Source organism: Symphalangus syndactylus, chromosome 14 (genome assembly GCF_028878055.3).
Source record: "Symphalangus syndactylus isolate Jambi chromosome 14, NHGRI_mSymSyn1-v2.1_pri, whole genome shotgun sequence".
Taxonomy (NCBI): Eukaryota; Metazoa; Chordata; class Mammalia; order Primates; family Hylobatidae; genus Symphalangus; species Symphalangus syndactylus.
Window position 1 is genome coordinate 102,857,218 of NC_072436.2, and position 15,476 is coordinate 102,872,693.

At 40.7% G+C, this 15,476-nt stretch overlaps 1 pseudogene; it reads right to left on the reverse strand.

Annotated features, from left to right (window-relative positions):
• The window catches only part of LOC129463040 (large ribosomal subunit protein uL30-like), a 108,083-nt pseudogene that overhangs the window by 23,089 nt on the left and 69,518 nt on the right, over positions 1 to 15,476 (reverse strand).

The window sequence follows — 15,476 nt, forward strand, 5'->3', positions numbered from 1 at the left end:
ATAATTACTATTTTAATAGCCACTAATACTTATGCTGTTTCCAGCCTTATTTTTAAAAACTTTTTTTCTATTGGTTATTACTCCTGCTTCTTTTTTCTATTAGAATTAACATGGCAAAATTACATATAGCTTTTTATTTGGCCTCTTTTGAACTTCTTCCTTAGGATAAATTTCTAGGATAAATGTATCCTATCTTAGGATACATTATTTTTAAGTCAAAGAATATTTTGAAATGAATTTTGTGATATATTGTTTGGCACTCTCTACAAGGAATACAGAAATTTATGCTCAGTGTTCAGTGTAGTAATTTCTTCACAATGTCATCTCTTTTGGATTTTACATTAGTTCTCTGTGGTTGTGGTCCATTCTCATCCTTAATTGAAACCCTGAAGGACTCAACTTGCAATACTTAGTTACATCACGTGCATTTCAGCCAGTGGCCTTCCAATCAGTGGCACCATTGGAAAACAAACTTTAGATAGAATTGTTACTTGGCCTTCTATGGACAATTACTTAGGACTCTTCCTCCTCTCTCTTTTCTGGCATGAATTTTATTGGAGAAACTTCTTAACCGGAGAAACAGAAACTCATCCCAGGCATTACTTCTATAAGGTGAGTATATCTGCATTCAAACTTCCCAGAAAACTGAAAAAAACCAATGTTTCTTTCTGGATCAGATGACTTGAGGTTCCTTCCTAATGGGGACCTGAGCCAATCTGTAGCCTCCACAAGTGAGTACTTTGGAACTAGAAAGGTTGGACATACTCTAGTGTCATATTAGAAAGCTGGAGAATCAATTTGTGGCCTTTTGGACACTGGCTGCTCATTAAAATCCTCTTTTTGCATCTACTTTCTCACCATACTTTGTAGCCTGATTCTAACTACTAAATCCGGCAACCTTTTATTACACTTCTCATCTTTTTGAGCATTCTAGCCGCTGTTCAAATGAATTAACTTTATGAAGTAGTATCAACTAGTAGCCCCATTTTATAGATGAAAATTGGAAGATTTGAATCCAGAAACTCTGGCTCCAAAGCCCACACTCTTAACCACTGTGCTGCTTTTGTGTTGATGTTTAGCTGCCCCTCGCTCTTCTTTGAAGCGTTCTTTAGCCTGGCTTCTATGTGCATGCATTTCTTGGTCCTTTTCCACCTCTTTTTCTTCTTCCAACACCTACAGGTAAACATTCACCAAGTTTCCTTCTTTAGCTTTCTCTTCCCTTTGCCTTTATCATTATCTATGACCGTTGTAAGGAATGACATATTTATCTCCAGTAATATCCTGTCAACTGCAAGCATATGTCACTTTTCTTCCTGTTGGCTGAACATCTGTATTTCCACAAAAACCATCATTTTCAATTTCAACTGCATCATCTAACCTCAAAACATGCTTTTACAGGGTACATTTTTTATTGACACATAACATAAATGCACACAAATGTACCAATTAATAAGTGTACATTTGAGGAATTTTCATAAAGGGAACACACTCTTGTAGCCAGCACCAAGATAAAAAAACAGAACATCACTAGCACTTCAGACACACCTCTTGTGCTTTTTCCAGTCACTATCCACTTCACCCCAATAGTAAGCACTATCATAATTTTTAACATTATGAATTAGTTTTTCCTGTATTTGAACTTTATATAAATGTAGTTGAACTTTTGTGCTCTTTGGTGACTATCTTTTTTCATTCAACATTATGTTTGTAATGTTCCATGTTTTTGCATGTAGAGGTAGTTTGTTTACTGTATAACAGTAGTCCTCAACCTTTTTGACACCAGGGGCCACTTTCGTGGAAGACAATTTTTCCATGGACAGTGGGTTGGGGGCGGTGATGGTTTAGGAACGAAATTATTCCACCTCAGATCATCAGGCATTAGATTCTCATAAGGAGCCTGCAACCTAGATCCATTGCATGTGCAGTTCACAATAGGGTTCGTGCTCCTGTGAGAATCTAATGCCATCACTTATCTGACAGGAGGCGAAGTTCAGGTGGTAATGTTTGCTCACCCACTGCTCACCTCCTGCTGTGCAGCCTGGTTCCTAATAGGCTACAAACTGGTACTGGTCTGTGGCCTGGGGTTTGGGGACCCCTGCTGTGTAATATTCCATTATGGGAACATACCACTATTTATAAAGTCCATTTTATTGTTGATGGATATTTTGGTTGGTTTGCCATGTTGGGATGATATGAATAATCCTGCTTTGAACATTCCTGTGTAAATGTTTTTAGTGGTTATATGCATTCCCTGGGTTCATGCCCAGGAATGAATTGTTAACTCTGTATTGCCTGTTTTTGTCTGTTTTCTTTCATTACTCATAATGATTTTGTGATTTGGCCATTTTGCTTATGTCAATAGTTCATCACTATAATTAATGAATAGTATTCCATTGTATGGATATGATACCATTATTTATCTATTTACCTGTTGATAAATAGTTTCCAGTTTGGGCTATCATAAATAAAGCTGCTAAGAACACTCATGTACAACCTTTGTGTGCAAATACATTTTAGTTTCTTTTGGTTAAATACTTAGAAGTGAAATGACTGAGTTGCAAGTAGGTGTATATTTAACATTTTAAGAAGCTGCCAAATTGTTTTGGTGGTGGTTGTATGTGTTAGTCCATTCACATGCTGCTATGAAGAAATACCTGAGACTGGGCAATTTATAAAGGAAAGAGGCTTAATTGACTCATAGTTTGTCATGGCTTGGGAGGTCTCAGGAAACTTACAGTCATGGCAGAAGGGGTCTCTTCACAGGGCAGCAGGAGAGAGAATGAGTACCAGCAAGGGAAATGCCAGGTGCTTATAAAACCATCAGATCTTGTGAGAACTCACTCACTGTCATGAGAACAGCATGGGGAAAATTGCCCCATGATTCAATTACCTCCCACAGGGTCCCTCCCAGGACATGTAGGAATTACGGGAACTACAATTCAAGATGAGATTTGGGTGGGGACACAGTCAAACCATATAATTGTACTATTTTATATTCCCCTCATTAGTATATGAGTTCCACTTCCCCATACTCACAAACACTTGGTAAAAAGATTAGTATGTTCAATCTTTTTAATCTTAGGCAATCTAATGGGCGTGTAGTGGTATCTCATTAACGTTTTAATCTGCAATGTATACATATGTCATAACAAATGATGTTGAACATCTTTTCATGTGTCGATTGGCCATTCATATCTTGACTTTGGTCAAAAGTCTGTTTACATTTTGTCGAGTTTTAAGCATTCTTTATGTATTTTGGATGTGAGTTCTTTACCAGATAAATATGTTGTAAATATTTTTATGAGTCTTTTGTTTTCTTATTGGTGCTTTCCAAAGAGTTAAAATTTTAAATTTTGATAAAGTTCAATTACCAACATTTTTTCTCTTATGGATAGTGATTTCGGTGTCATATCTAAGAAATCTTTGCTTGCCCTAAGATCTCAAATATTTTTCCTGTGTTTTCTTCTAGAAGTTTCATAGCTTCACATTTCACATTAAGATGTGGAATACATATTTAGTTGTATGGTAGGCAGTAGGAATGATTTTTTTAAAAATATGGATACTTAGTTTATTGAATGACATTTGTTAAAAAGACTTTATTTTCCCCCATTGAGTTGCCTTGGCATATTTGTCAAAAATCAAGTGGTCTATTTCTGGACTCTATTCTGTTCCATTGATCTATATGCCTACCTTTATCATAATATTAAACAGAATGAATTACTATAGCTTTATAGTAAGTACTGAAGTCAAATAGAGTAAGTCCTTCAACTATGTTCTTTGTTCGAATTACTTTGGCTATTCTAGGTTCCTTGAATTTTCACACAAATATTAGAATCAGCTTGTCAATTTTTATAAGAATGCTTATAGAAATTTTGATTGGGATTGTGTTGAATCTTGGGAGGAATTTGGGGAGCATTGCCATTTTAACAATATAGAGTTTTGTAATCCATAAATATGCTGTCTCTCTGCATTTATTTAGGTCATAGAAGTTGGGATGGGAGACAAGATGTTTTGATTTTAGTGCTAAACCACCATAAGTCTCAATTGTTCAACTGTTGGTTTCAAAAGTTGGAAATAATTCTCCTCAGCTACATCCACTGATACTTCTTTCTCCTTTCGTCTCTTTCTTAATTTTTTTTCTTCTTCTACATTTTTTTCACTGAAAGCAAATTTACTACAGGCTTGGTGTTTAATTCATATCCTATCTCTGTCCTTCTATTGTTGAAAATTTTTGTATTGTTTTAGTTTCTACATATCAAGTCCATTTCCCCAAAGAGGTGGATCTCTCCATAAAATGGATTCTCAATCAGCTGATTAAGATTTTCTTCACCTTGTTGCTCTTGAATTCCCTATGCCTGGCACATTGGTGAATGGTTGTAGACTACTCCATGGATATGCACTGAAAAGGAAGACTGCAGTTTTCTAGATGCTTTAGGCCAAAAATCCTGCTCTTGAGATCAAAAGGGAGTAAATTGTTTCAAAAAATCTTGTTTATCTACTGAAATCAATTTCTCTTGAGTAATCTCTTAATTCATGTCTTCACTTTGGTCTTACAGGTGCCACATGTAAACACGTATCAGTTAGTACAAGAAAATATTTTCAGTCAAATGGAATATACGTTCTTTACAAAGTGTACCATAGAGTTCCTTGATTTTGTCTCACTTGTAGACTGTTTGCCGACCACATCGACGATCATAGTTTTTATATTTTTTGGTCAGGTGAAGATACTTTAAGAAATACTTTTAATAAATGTGATAGCCAGCCTGCAAGATGGCTCCCAGAGATTCTTGCCTCCTGGTATTCATGCCTGTGTGTATTCCCCTCCCACACTGAATAGAGCTGACCTGTGTGACTACTAGGATATTGTGGAGATGGTGGGGCATGACCTTGGACACTAAGTTAAAAAAGAATTTGTGGCTTTTTTTTTCTCTTGGATTATTGCTGTAGGGGAAGCTAGCTCCCATGTCGTGAGGACATGCAGGCAGCTCTATAGAGAAGCTGATGTGGCAACAGAGGCCTCGTGAATAAAACTAACAGTAATTTGCCAGACATGTGAGCGAACCAAATTGAGAGGAATCATCCAGCTCCAGACAAACCTTCACATGATATCACAGCTCTAGTCAACATCTGCACTGCAACCTTATTAGGCTGCCTACAGAAACTATATGAGACAATAAATGTTTACTGTCATTGATGCCACCATATTTTGTGGCAATTTGTTATAAAGCAATTAATTAACTAGTACAGCTAGTTAGAAAAGCTTGAAAAATCTTTCTTAAATCTCATTATAAAAATCTTTATGTAATTTTGTTTTCTGTGATGTCACTAATTTTTGAGTTAGTTATTCAGCAATCAATAACTAAAACAACTAGTTAAACTTGAAAGAAATGTTCCTAAATCTCATGACAAAACTCCAGTATAACCTTGTTTAATATAGTTATAAGCTCTTTAAATAGAAAGATCTGAACTGTTTTTGCAAGACACGAGTGATTTTTGTTTTAGCGACATGGCAAATGGATAGCTGTTCCTTCCAGTTTTCCTGGGAGAGGAATTAAGATAAGCAGTATGAGGTGCGCTCTCATCCTCACCTCTAGTATGAGGTAGAGGAGAACATAATGGTGATCTCTTTTCAGAGTCCCAGGCACTAAATGAAGGTCAAGAGAACTCCAGGGTTTCTTCTGTGAGTATCTCTGACTCTGAAAACTTGGGACATTTCTCCATTGTTTCATGGATGTATTTTGATGTGGCAAAAATCCTTCCTTTGTGCTACATATTGGCATTAAATGATTGAGGTGTAGACTCTTGTGAAACTTTCATTTAATTACGCATGAAGCTCTATAGAATTTCACCCACAGAACAGGGGTTGTTTTGTCAAGTGTTCAAGACCTCAATTTGCCGTTGGCTCACCCCCAGCGCAGTCATGCGATTAGTCACGCAAGTAGTCACGAACACCCTTTACCATAAAGGAATCATCACTGACGGCCCCACCAGTGCTCCTTCCCCCAAATATGGCTCTGAAAACTAAATTCAAACATGTGTGTTAGTTCAGACTTATTTTTCATGTTTGTTTTGCCCAAAGCATGGACCATGTCAGAAAAGATGGAGACACCTTCACGGCCTGTTAGTCACATCTCACCAAAGCTTCTCAATGGGCTGTCAGACAAGAAAGGAGCCTCCTGTAGCCATCTTAATCAGCATCCCCCATCTGTGAGGTCATTGGGATATTTCAATCTTCAGCTCTCATTAGTTGAGTGCGTTTCACAGGCAAGTCCTTATCTTTTGTAACTTTTGCTGCCACATCCTGAGAAAGCCTCTCTGCAGAATGACACTTTCCCTATGGGTCAGCCCGCCATAATGAGCCACCGACTGATGTGCCCTTTGCACTCACTAGCTGTATATGTTGATATTAACCTTTCGTGTTGCGAGATGTCGCTTTTACCCTTGGCTTCTGCCATGTAAGTCTCATTATTTCTAATAGGCTGTGGCAATTAGGGTCTTGGGGCTGTTGATCGCAGCCATGTGGAGCGGGGAAGGGGCACTGGGGAGAACAGTTGCTTTTTCTTTCATGAACAATGTGATGCATAGCTCAGCCCAGACCTGCAAACAGCGAGCTGTAGTAGACCTCCGGCCGAGGATGGGAAATTCCACACCCAGCGCTTTCACATGTCCTTTCTTCACACCAACTACTGGCTATTTGCAAATCCCTTTTGTGTAGAATGACATGCTTGGCAGATATTTCAGCACATTGGATTTGGCCTAATAAGGAATTTATTAAACAAGATTATTTGGGGAAAAAATAGACACATTCAAAGACACTCTTTTTTTTTTCTTTTAAAGATAGTTGTCTGGAAAAGGAAGAGGATGACACTGATGACCAGCCATCTTGGGTGTCTCACAGGCTCACCAAGGAGGCAGGGTTGAGCCTGATGGATCCGTGAAGGCCCCTCCGACTTGTAACTGTAAAATCATGACCCTTGATGGAACTCTACAGTTGTTGAAACCTGGTGGGCCACCTACAGCTGAAGGTAAATAAAAAGCTGTTTCTTCAAGGTTAGAACAATAAATTGGTAGAATCCTAATAGGGATAAGGGAATGAAGAGGAAAAATTCCACAGTAGGGCAAGTGCATAAGGAAAATCTACAAATAACTAAAAACATAACATAGGGTCAGCTCTCACATTCTCTTCAGTTCTTTGACCTGAAGCTCTTACTATATTAGAAACAAGACAAAATTAAGCATGATTTTTGCTTCAGACTAGAAGAGGTTGAAGGCTAAGGGATAACAGCCCAGAGGAAAGACATTAGCTTATTTATAGGTAGCAGAGCTTCAATATTCTACATGAGGGCAAGATTTTTCCAAAGAAATGCAAGAAAAAGCCCCTATATTAATCTGCTGTTTATGAAAATAACACTTGGGAAAGCCCCTGCAATGAATGTCTCATAAATTAAGGGCATAAATTCAGAAATCATGGTGTGATACTGCTAAAATAATCCCTCCTGGCAATGGAGCAGTATGGCCTGCTGAGAGCTCCTTACTCCTGAGAGCTGATTTATTACTTGCTCTGCAAAACAACTCATTTAAAATATAAGTTCATTTCAGCTAGGTTGGTCACAGTATAAATATGTGGTAGTGGCAAGGTGGAGAGTTCAAAATATATAGCCAGTAAACATCAAAAATTAATTCTTCCTTGAATAGGTAAAAAGTCTCCAGTAGAAAGCATAAGAACCAATTTTCCTTCCTTCCTTCTCTCCTTCTTTCTTTCCTTCCTTCCCTCCCTTCCTCCACAAACATTTAATCAACTTGTGCTATGAGTAAGCATTGGACTGGGAGCCGATGATACTACGCACCTGGTAATGAAATCTATGGCCTCTTTGCATTCATAAGTGCCTTTTCCAGGCTACTCCCCCACCACCCAGCTCCAATTTTATTCTTCTCCCTTACTCCATGCCTGGGAAAATAGAATATAACCCGCATGGAGGGGAGGAATCTATTGGGGCACAGAGGAATTCTCAGTGGAGTTCAAAGGCATTTACATATTTATGGCATAGGCTCTTTGGTTTTTCTTTTTTGGTTGCTTTTCCTCCCATTGGAACACTGCTCCCCAGACCTCTGGAGCAGTACAAAGGGCCTGCGGCTGCCTCATACATAGCAGGGAAGATTCTGTCCTGGGAAGTCCAAGCAGGAGCAGGACAGGACTCAGGGGGAAGGATGGCTTGGGCCAGCTTCTCTCAGACCCAGGGAGAAGAGCTCTGGTTCCTCTTATTTCTTGGGATCATCCTTCCTTACTTTTTTGAGTTTTTAAGGCTTTCCCACCTATCTATCTATCTATCTATCTATCTATCTATCTATCTATCTATCTATCTATTTATCTATCTATCTATCATCTATCTGTCTGTCTACCTCTCCATCACAGTACCTAAAGGGGACTTTAGAAGGTAATAAAAATGATTGTAAATGACTAAACCCACTGAATAACTGCCAGATGAGAAAACTGAAGCTCAAAGAAGGCAGGTGACTTTACCAGGGTAATGCAGTGTCTGGTAGAAGCTGCTCACAATCTTAAATGTCTAGTCTTTAAATGCAGCATTTATTGCCTATGATGTTATGACTCTTGGAATAGTTACTAAACTTTTTAGTTCTTCTATTCCCAATTGGGATCCCCTTAGTGACCTTTATTGAGAAAAGTCTTCTAAGTTCAAGAATAGAGGACATGTGGGAGAGGGTGAATTATGGAGCTGGAGCTGGAAAGAATTCAGTGGCGTGACCGTGCTGTGTGTACTGTTGTCAGCTATAATTCAACAAGAGCTCTTACAGAGAACTGTCTTAATTTATGTTTAAAGTTTTTTTTCCCCTCTGGTGCTGTGTCCATAAATGGCCAGATTATAGGGGACCGTTTTCTTTGGTATTGTTTATAGTTATCTTGTGCCAATACACAAAGTTGAAGCACTTCTTTCAGAAAATAAAATTATATTATGATAGACTACAGTTTGGAAGTAAATTTGGTGGTAAGTGAGCATTTCCTGGCCCCGAGGGGACTATGTAGGGCAGCAGTGAGGTGATCAGCCCTCTGACCTTAGAAAGAAGAACTTGGAGGAAGAGCGCACACACCTCACAAGAGGTTATCACTTTCTCCGTAACTATTTCCACATTGGGTTGCAAACCACAATTCATCTGTTTCTAAGAGACCGTGAGATATTTTTTCAGTTCAATTTCAAACTGCTTCTGACAACTGAGAGGGCTTCACAGCTTTACAAACTGATCAGTGGTTTGGGCTTTCAATTATTTGATGCACAGAGAGTTTCATGAAGGAGTGTTTTAAATGAAACTTTCACATCATTGCTTTTCCAATTGGACGGATGCACGCAAAATTCAGTGGTATAGCATCTCACAATGGACAGATTCAGTTTGACAGTGGGTAAAATTTTGTTCCCTGTGTTTTAAGGTTCAAAGTGATAAAACAAACCTTATACGGAAATAACTGATTGTGGAATGTGAAGGACCTGTGATCATGCAAAGGTGACAGAGCAGGTAAAATGTTTTGGACAAGAGGGAGACAGTTTGCAGGTAAAGAACCTATAAGGGGCAGGAAGAGGAATGTAGGACACTTTGGGATGTGGGTCACATTTCGTCCTGGAATCAGTACTTACCAGCTTAGTCTGAGGCCTTGGGACAGAAGTGCTGCTCGTAAAAGTAAATTGTGTTTCTGCAATGAAATCTCTGAAACTTCAGGAGAACAGCACTTGGTCAGCTTGCTTGGGGTTACTAGTTCAGTGGTGACATACAAGTGTGTGTATGTGTGTGTGTGCACGCGCATATATGTGTGTTTAGAAGGTGGGTGCTCGCTGCTTCATAGAGCAGTTTTGGGGCCATCTGTTTTGAGCTCAGTATGACTCCAGATAACCAAGAATAGGAAACAACTCCTGGGGTGATGATGGCAGCAACAGTGACCCCAAAGTAAAGTGGTGAGTTTTTTTTTTACTATCTTCCCCGATTGTGTGGGACCCTCAATCATTTCCCCAATTATTTCTGGGCATCCCAAACAGCTGCCTCTTGAGTTCTCTAAGCAAATTATCTCAGCAGCCTGAGAAAAGGGACTTGCCATTCTCCCTCTTCTCTGCCTCTGAATTCATTTGGTAATTATGGCCAAGAAGTCACATGTAGACTGCACTGTAGTGGGGTGTGGCTGAGAGGACTTACTTTAGAGTGGAGCGAAGTAACATGCTATTTATCTGTTCATGTAAGCAAGCAATTTGTCTTTTATTCTACACATTGTCACGTAGTCCATACAGCATTCAAGACCTGGAAAGATAAGTCAGAAAAGAACACTAACAACAAAACCAAAACAAGTAGACAAACAAAACAACTTCGAAATACAGCTCTTGTTCTGTAGGAGCACATAGTCCATACACACACACACAAACACACAAACACACAAGGGTGTGTGTAAACAGTGGTGCTGGAGTCTCCTGACATTGTGCCTGGCAGCACTGCATCAGGAAGACCCCATGGGAGCAGAAATTTTGACATTGGAGCCATATTTTGAAGGAAGAGTAACATTTGGACAGATTCAGATGAAAGGAGGGGAACTTCCTAGGTAGAGAAATGGCATGTGGCAGGAGCTTGCATGAGGAGAAGCTGAAGCCAGCTGTTTGGTTGGTAGGAAGGTCAGTTTTCCAGGAGCAGACAGTCAGTGTAGACAATCCACACTGGCGAGGCAGCCTGGAGTTAGGCTGTGGAGGACTTTAAGGATACTCTCATTGGATTTGGGGCCCACCCTAATGCAGGATTATCTTATTCCAATCCTTATCTTAATTATGTCTGCAAAGATGGCATTTCCAAATCAGGTCACATTCTGAGGCTTTGGTGGAGGTGAATTTTTGGGAGATGTTATTCAATTCACTACAGACGAGTTAAGACTGGAGCTGAATATAAACTGCTATAATTGGGGCAACAAGGAAAAGCTTTTTGGAGGGAATCATATTTGAGTTGAGACTTGACCGAGGACAAAGGAGAAGGCACATGAAGTTGTAAATAAGCGGAAGGAACACCAAGAGTCAGTCAAGACTTTAAGATGACAATAAGTTTAGTGTTTAGAAAGAATGACAGCTTTTTTGTCCTCCATGATGTGAATTTTCTCCCTTGAAATGGTGCTAAAGCATTTAAGCCTGAAGAGACAAAATAGGAGACAATCTTGGAATTGAATCCACTCAATCTGCCTGCTGCTCTTGCTAAGGTCAAGGCTGTGCCGTGGATGAACATGACCTCGGTTGAAAGTATTTGAATACTATTGGTGCCCCATGAAATGAACTAAGTTATTTCACTGCTAAACTTTGTTCTCAGAAATTAGAAGCCCAGAAGAGTAGCTCACACCCAGTATTCAAACTCTCGTTGCAATGGAAGCAGCATTGCAGAATTTATTTAGTGCAAAGAGTTGGGAAACTTGGGTTTTAAATCCCAACTTTAACAGTGGGCAACCATGCCTTTTAGGTAAGTCTCTTTACCTCTCTAGGCCTCGGTTTTCCTCATCTGTAAGGCAGTGTTGGACCAGATCATGTGAGGGCTGAGGCAGAATGGGACCCTTCCAACTCTAGCTTCCTAGCTTCACACAATGCCCCAGGAATTGTCTGGCCTTTGCAGGATCTTCCCAGAGTTCATGGACACATTTGGCTCTTGGGTAGCCAAGGCTCTGAGTGTAGGATAGTTGTAAAACCAATATGCACGAGGGTACTGGTGAATACACTTTCACTTAAACTTGACCTCTAATGTGAGGCCCAGTTTCTGAGTGTGGATTTACAAAGGCTTTCCTCTACACTTCTCCTTGCACCTGGGGAATCTGCTTGTGGACTTTCAGATCCACCAACTACCTTCCACAGAGCTCTCTGAGGGAAGGAAGACCAGGCTTTACAGCTACAAGACCAGGACTTTGTTAATAAGACAATTGTTCACAGCTATATGTTTACCGCAGCCTCTTCTAGCTTTGCCTGTAATTACCTTGGCCCCATGCACTGAAGAATCTGTCTGCACTGCAGCAGGACTCTTAAGTTCCCATGGATTCTGAGTAAGTCCCAAATATATTTTTATTCTGTCCTCTGGTGTTCTGCTGAGCAGAGAGCAGGGTGTCTCTTTCCTGCTCTGTACAGGAGGTGATGAGCTCCTTGAGTGGTTCTGCTATTAGCTCACTGGTGACCTGGTGACCATCTCATTCTAGTCGGTCCAGGACAATCCCAGCTTGAAAATAGAAAGTTCTGGATCCTGGAAAACACCTCAGTCTTGAGCAAACTGGGAGATTGGCGCCGTACAGCAGTGTATGAGGGCTGCTCGGAGTCCAGGAACAAATTTGGAGCGTAAAGAAATAAACTGGAGATAGGCCGGGCGCGGTGGCTCACACCTATATTCCCAGCACTTTGGGAGGCCAAGGTGGGCGGATCACCTGAGGTCAGGGGTTCGAGACCAGCCTGTCCAACATGGAGAAACCCCGTCTCTACTAAAAACACAAAATTAGCTGGGTGTGGTGGCACAGGCCTGTAATCCCAGCTACTCGGGAGGTTGCAGTGAGTGGAGATTGCACCATTGCACTCCAGCCTGGGCAACAAGAGCGAAACTCTGTCTCAAAAAAAAGAAAAGAAATAAACTGGAGACAAAGCATTAATCCTAACAGAAGGAAATGCAGATCCACAGGCAGTGCCATGGAGCCAGCTGTGAGCCCTGCTTCTGCTCCCTTCTCCCAAGGCATCCCTCTGCGAGGCTGCACAACGCTATATGCTGAGCACAGGGAGTCTCTGGACGCCTCTGCCTAGCTGCTTGGCTGGAAATCAACCCACATTTAGATTTTCTAGTAATATTCACTCTATTTTTCTTAAGAAAGAGACCCTGGCTGACTAAAACAACATATAGCAACATAATACATTCTGTAAGGAAAATCAGTAGGAATTCCTTACTCTGAAAAACATCTTTTCTGGCCCTGTCACAAAATAGGCCCTAAGTGGTGGCGGCGAAAGGACCAGCACTTCTCTTCACTGCTGATGCACAGGTGAGAAGTCTGGATTGTGATTTCTGATGCTATTCTTTTCTCAAAGCAATCAGATTTTCTTGGAAATTAGTTAATTGCAGCCTTAGGGGAAAAAAAAAGCGAGGATGGCTTGGAACATCTTTTTGTTGTGGACTGAAAAAAAGGAGTTTTCGAGAATATCAGAGGCAGTGCTTAAAGGAATTTCTCCTAGCCCCACTGTGAAAATGTGAACATCAAATAAAAGATAATCACGGCTTCATTAATGCAAGTTGTTTTTGTGAAAGGCTATGAGTTTGGTATAACACTCTAATGAGATAAGTGTATAAAAACATAGCTATCATACAAAAAGAGGTGAATATAACAGACAAGCAAATTAGTATATATAGATATTCTGGCTTTTAAAAAATAGTAAGTATATGTCTGTTTTAAAATACTGATTTGTATTTGTTTCTTTCTGCACAAGCAGGAGAGAATAAACTGAGGGACCTAAGAGTCAGCCATGATGCCCCTGAAGAAGTCTGTTTCAGGAGCAGGAGGGATTCCTCGGCATTGTGCCTTTTAATAATTAGGAAGAATGGGGCTCAAGAGATCAGGAGTAGCAGGGGAGCTCCACAGTGTGCCCCGCCCTGATGAATTATTCAGTATCCTAAGGAGGGTGGTCATCTTTCATTTCTTAAGAGATGAAATCTCAGCATGGCTCCACTAATGAGAAGCAACTACTACTAAAGAAAGCATTCTTTTTTTTTCTTTTTGAGACAGAGTCTCACTCTGTCACCCAGGCTGGAGTGCAGTGGTGCCATCTCGACTCACTGAAACCTCCACCTCCCGGGTTCAAGTGATTCTCCTGCCTCAGCCTCCTGAGTAGCTGGGATTACAGGCGCCTGCCACCATGCCCAGCTAATTTTTGTATTTTTAGTAGAGATGGGGTTTCACCATGTTGGTCAGACTTGTCTCAATCTCCTGACCTCAGGCAATCTGCCTGCCTTGGCCTCCCAAAGTGTAGGGATTACAGGCATGAGCCACCGTGCCCGGCCACGTTTATTTTTAAGAAGGCTAACAGATCAGGCCAATATATGAAAATTAAAGAATAATGCATGAATGCATCAGGACATTGCAAATTTAATGGATACTTTATTTCTGGGAAAGAAAAGTCATGCAAAAATGAAATCTCTGTGAAAGTCAGGGACATAAGAGTGCCACGTGGTGAAAAGAGGACTGTATTAGATATCTATTGCAGTGCAACAGATTATCCTCAAAACTTAGTGGAAAAGGAAGAAAGAGAAGGACAAGAGAAAGAAAACCAAACATCTGCTCTGGTGGCCTAGGAATATTGCCTAATATCAAAACAAGGAACAAGGGAGGTCAAACACTCGGGATATTTCAGGGCAAGAGATGACTGTAACGGCCAGGCGTGGTGCTTTCTAAAGCTCCCAGGTGATTGTGTCAGGCATCAGGGTTGAGAAGCTTTATTCCAGAGTGTGACTTGCCAATCTACATTTACTTTAGTCCCAGTCAACATGGTTAGTAGAGGTGTCGGCGGGGGGGCGGTATAATGAACACTCACTGAGCATCAGTGATGAATCAGGTTCTGTGCTAGGGCTCTTTTGTATATTTCCTTACTGATTCCTCACAATAGCCCCGGGCGAGTAGACAGCATGACTATTATCACCATTTTATAGAAGCAGGAACAGAGGCTAGAAAAGTTTAGTAAACTGAGACTTTCTCCTCCTTATGAAGGAAAATGGCGAGCGAGCAGTGGGCTGCAGAAAACAGAGTGTATGGACTTAGAAAGCAATGCCCCAAATGAAGCAAAAGTTTTGCCCTGACCTTATCCTGCCCTCCTGTCTCAGTCCCAGCCTCCACCTAGGCTAGCCATAGAAACTAGAATCCCTCTTCTTCGAGGTGAGTCATAGAAACCAGAACCCCTTTTCTCCAAAGCCAGCCATAAAACCTAAAAATATTACTCTGACATTCCCCTGCCTTTCTGCGTAAAAACTGGCCACAAAGAAATTATCTGGCCTACTTTGTTTGACTGTAGGTCATAAGACCCCCATTCCAGTGAGGGTCCTGCTCATAACCAGAAGGAAGGAATGCTGAACAGAGGCCAAGAGGAACCTAGGCAGACAGGCCTTGCTGGATCCCCACTCAGTCTATTAGCGTTAGATTATAGCCTTTTTGTCGAATCATATTTCTACATGGCTGTCCATATTTTATTGAACCTAAGCTATCATACTTTGTTGAACATGGACAATTTCCCTTGCATCTTTGGGTCTTCATTCTGAAGGCTCTCGTGTGCACATTAACAATAAATTGTATGCCTTTTCTCCTATTAATCTACCTCTTGTCTGTGATTTTCAGTAAACCTTCAGAGGGCAAAGGGGAAATTTTCACTTGGCCCCTGCAAGGACGAGGTTCAACCAGGGGGAGCAATGATGGGTGCTGCTGGAAGGGGAAGTGAATGGGGGTG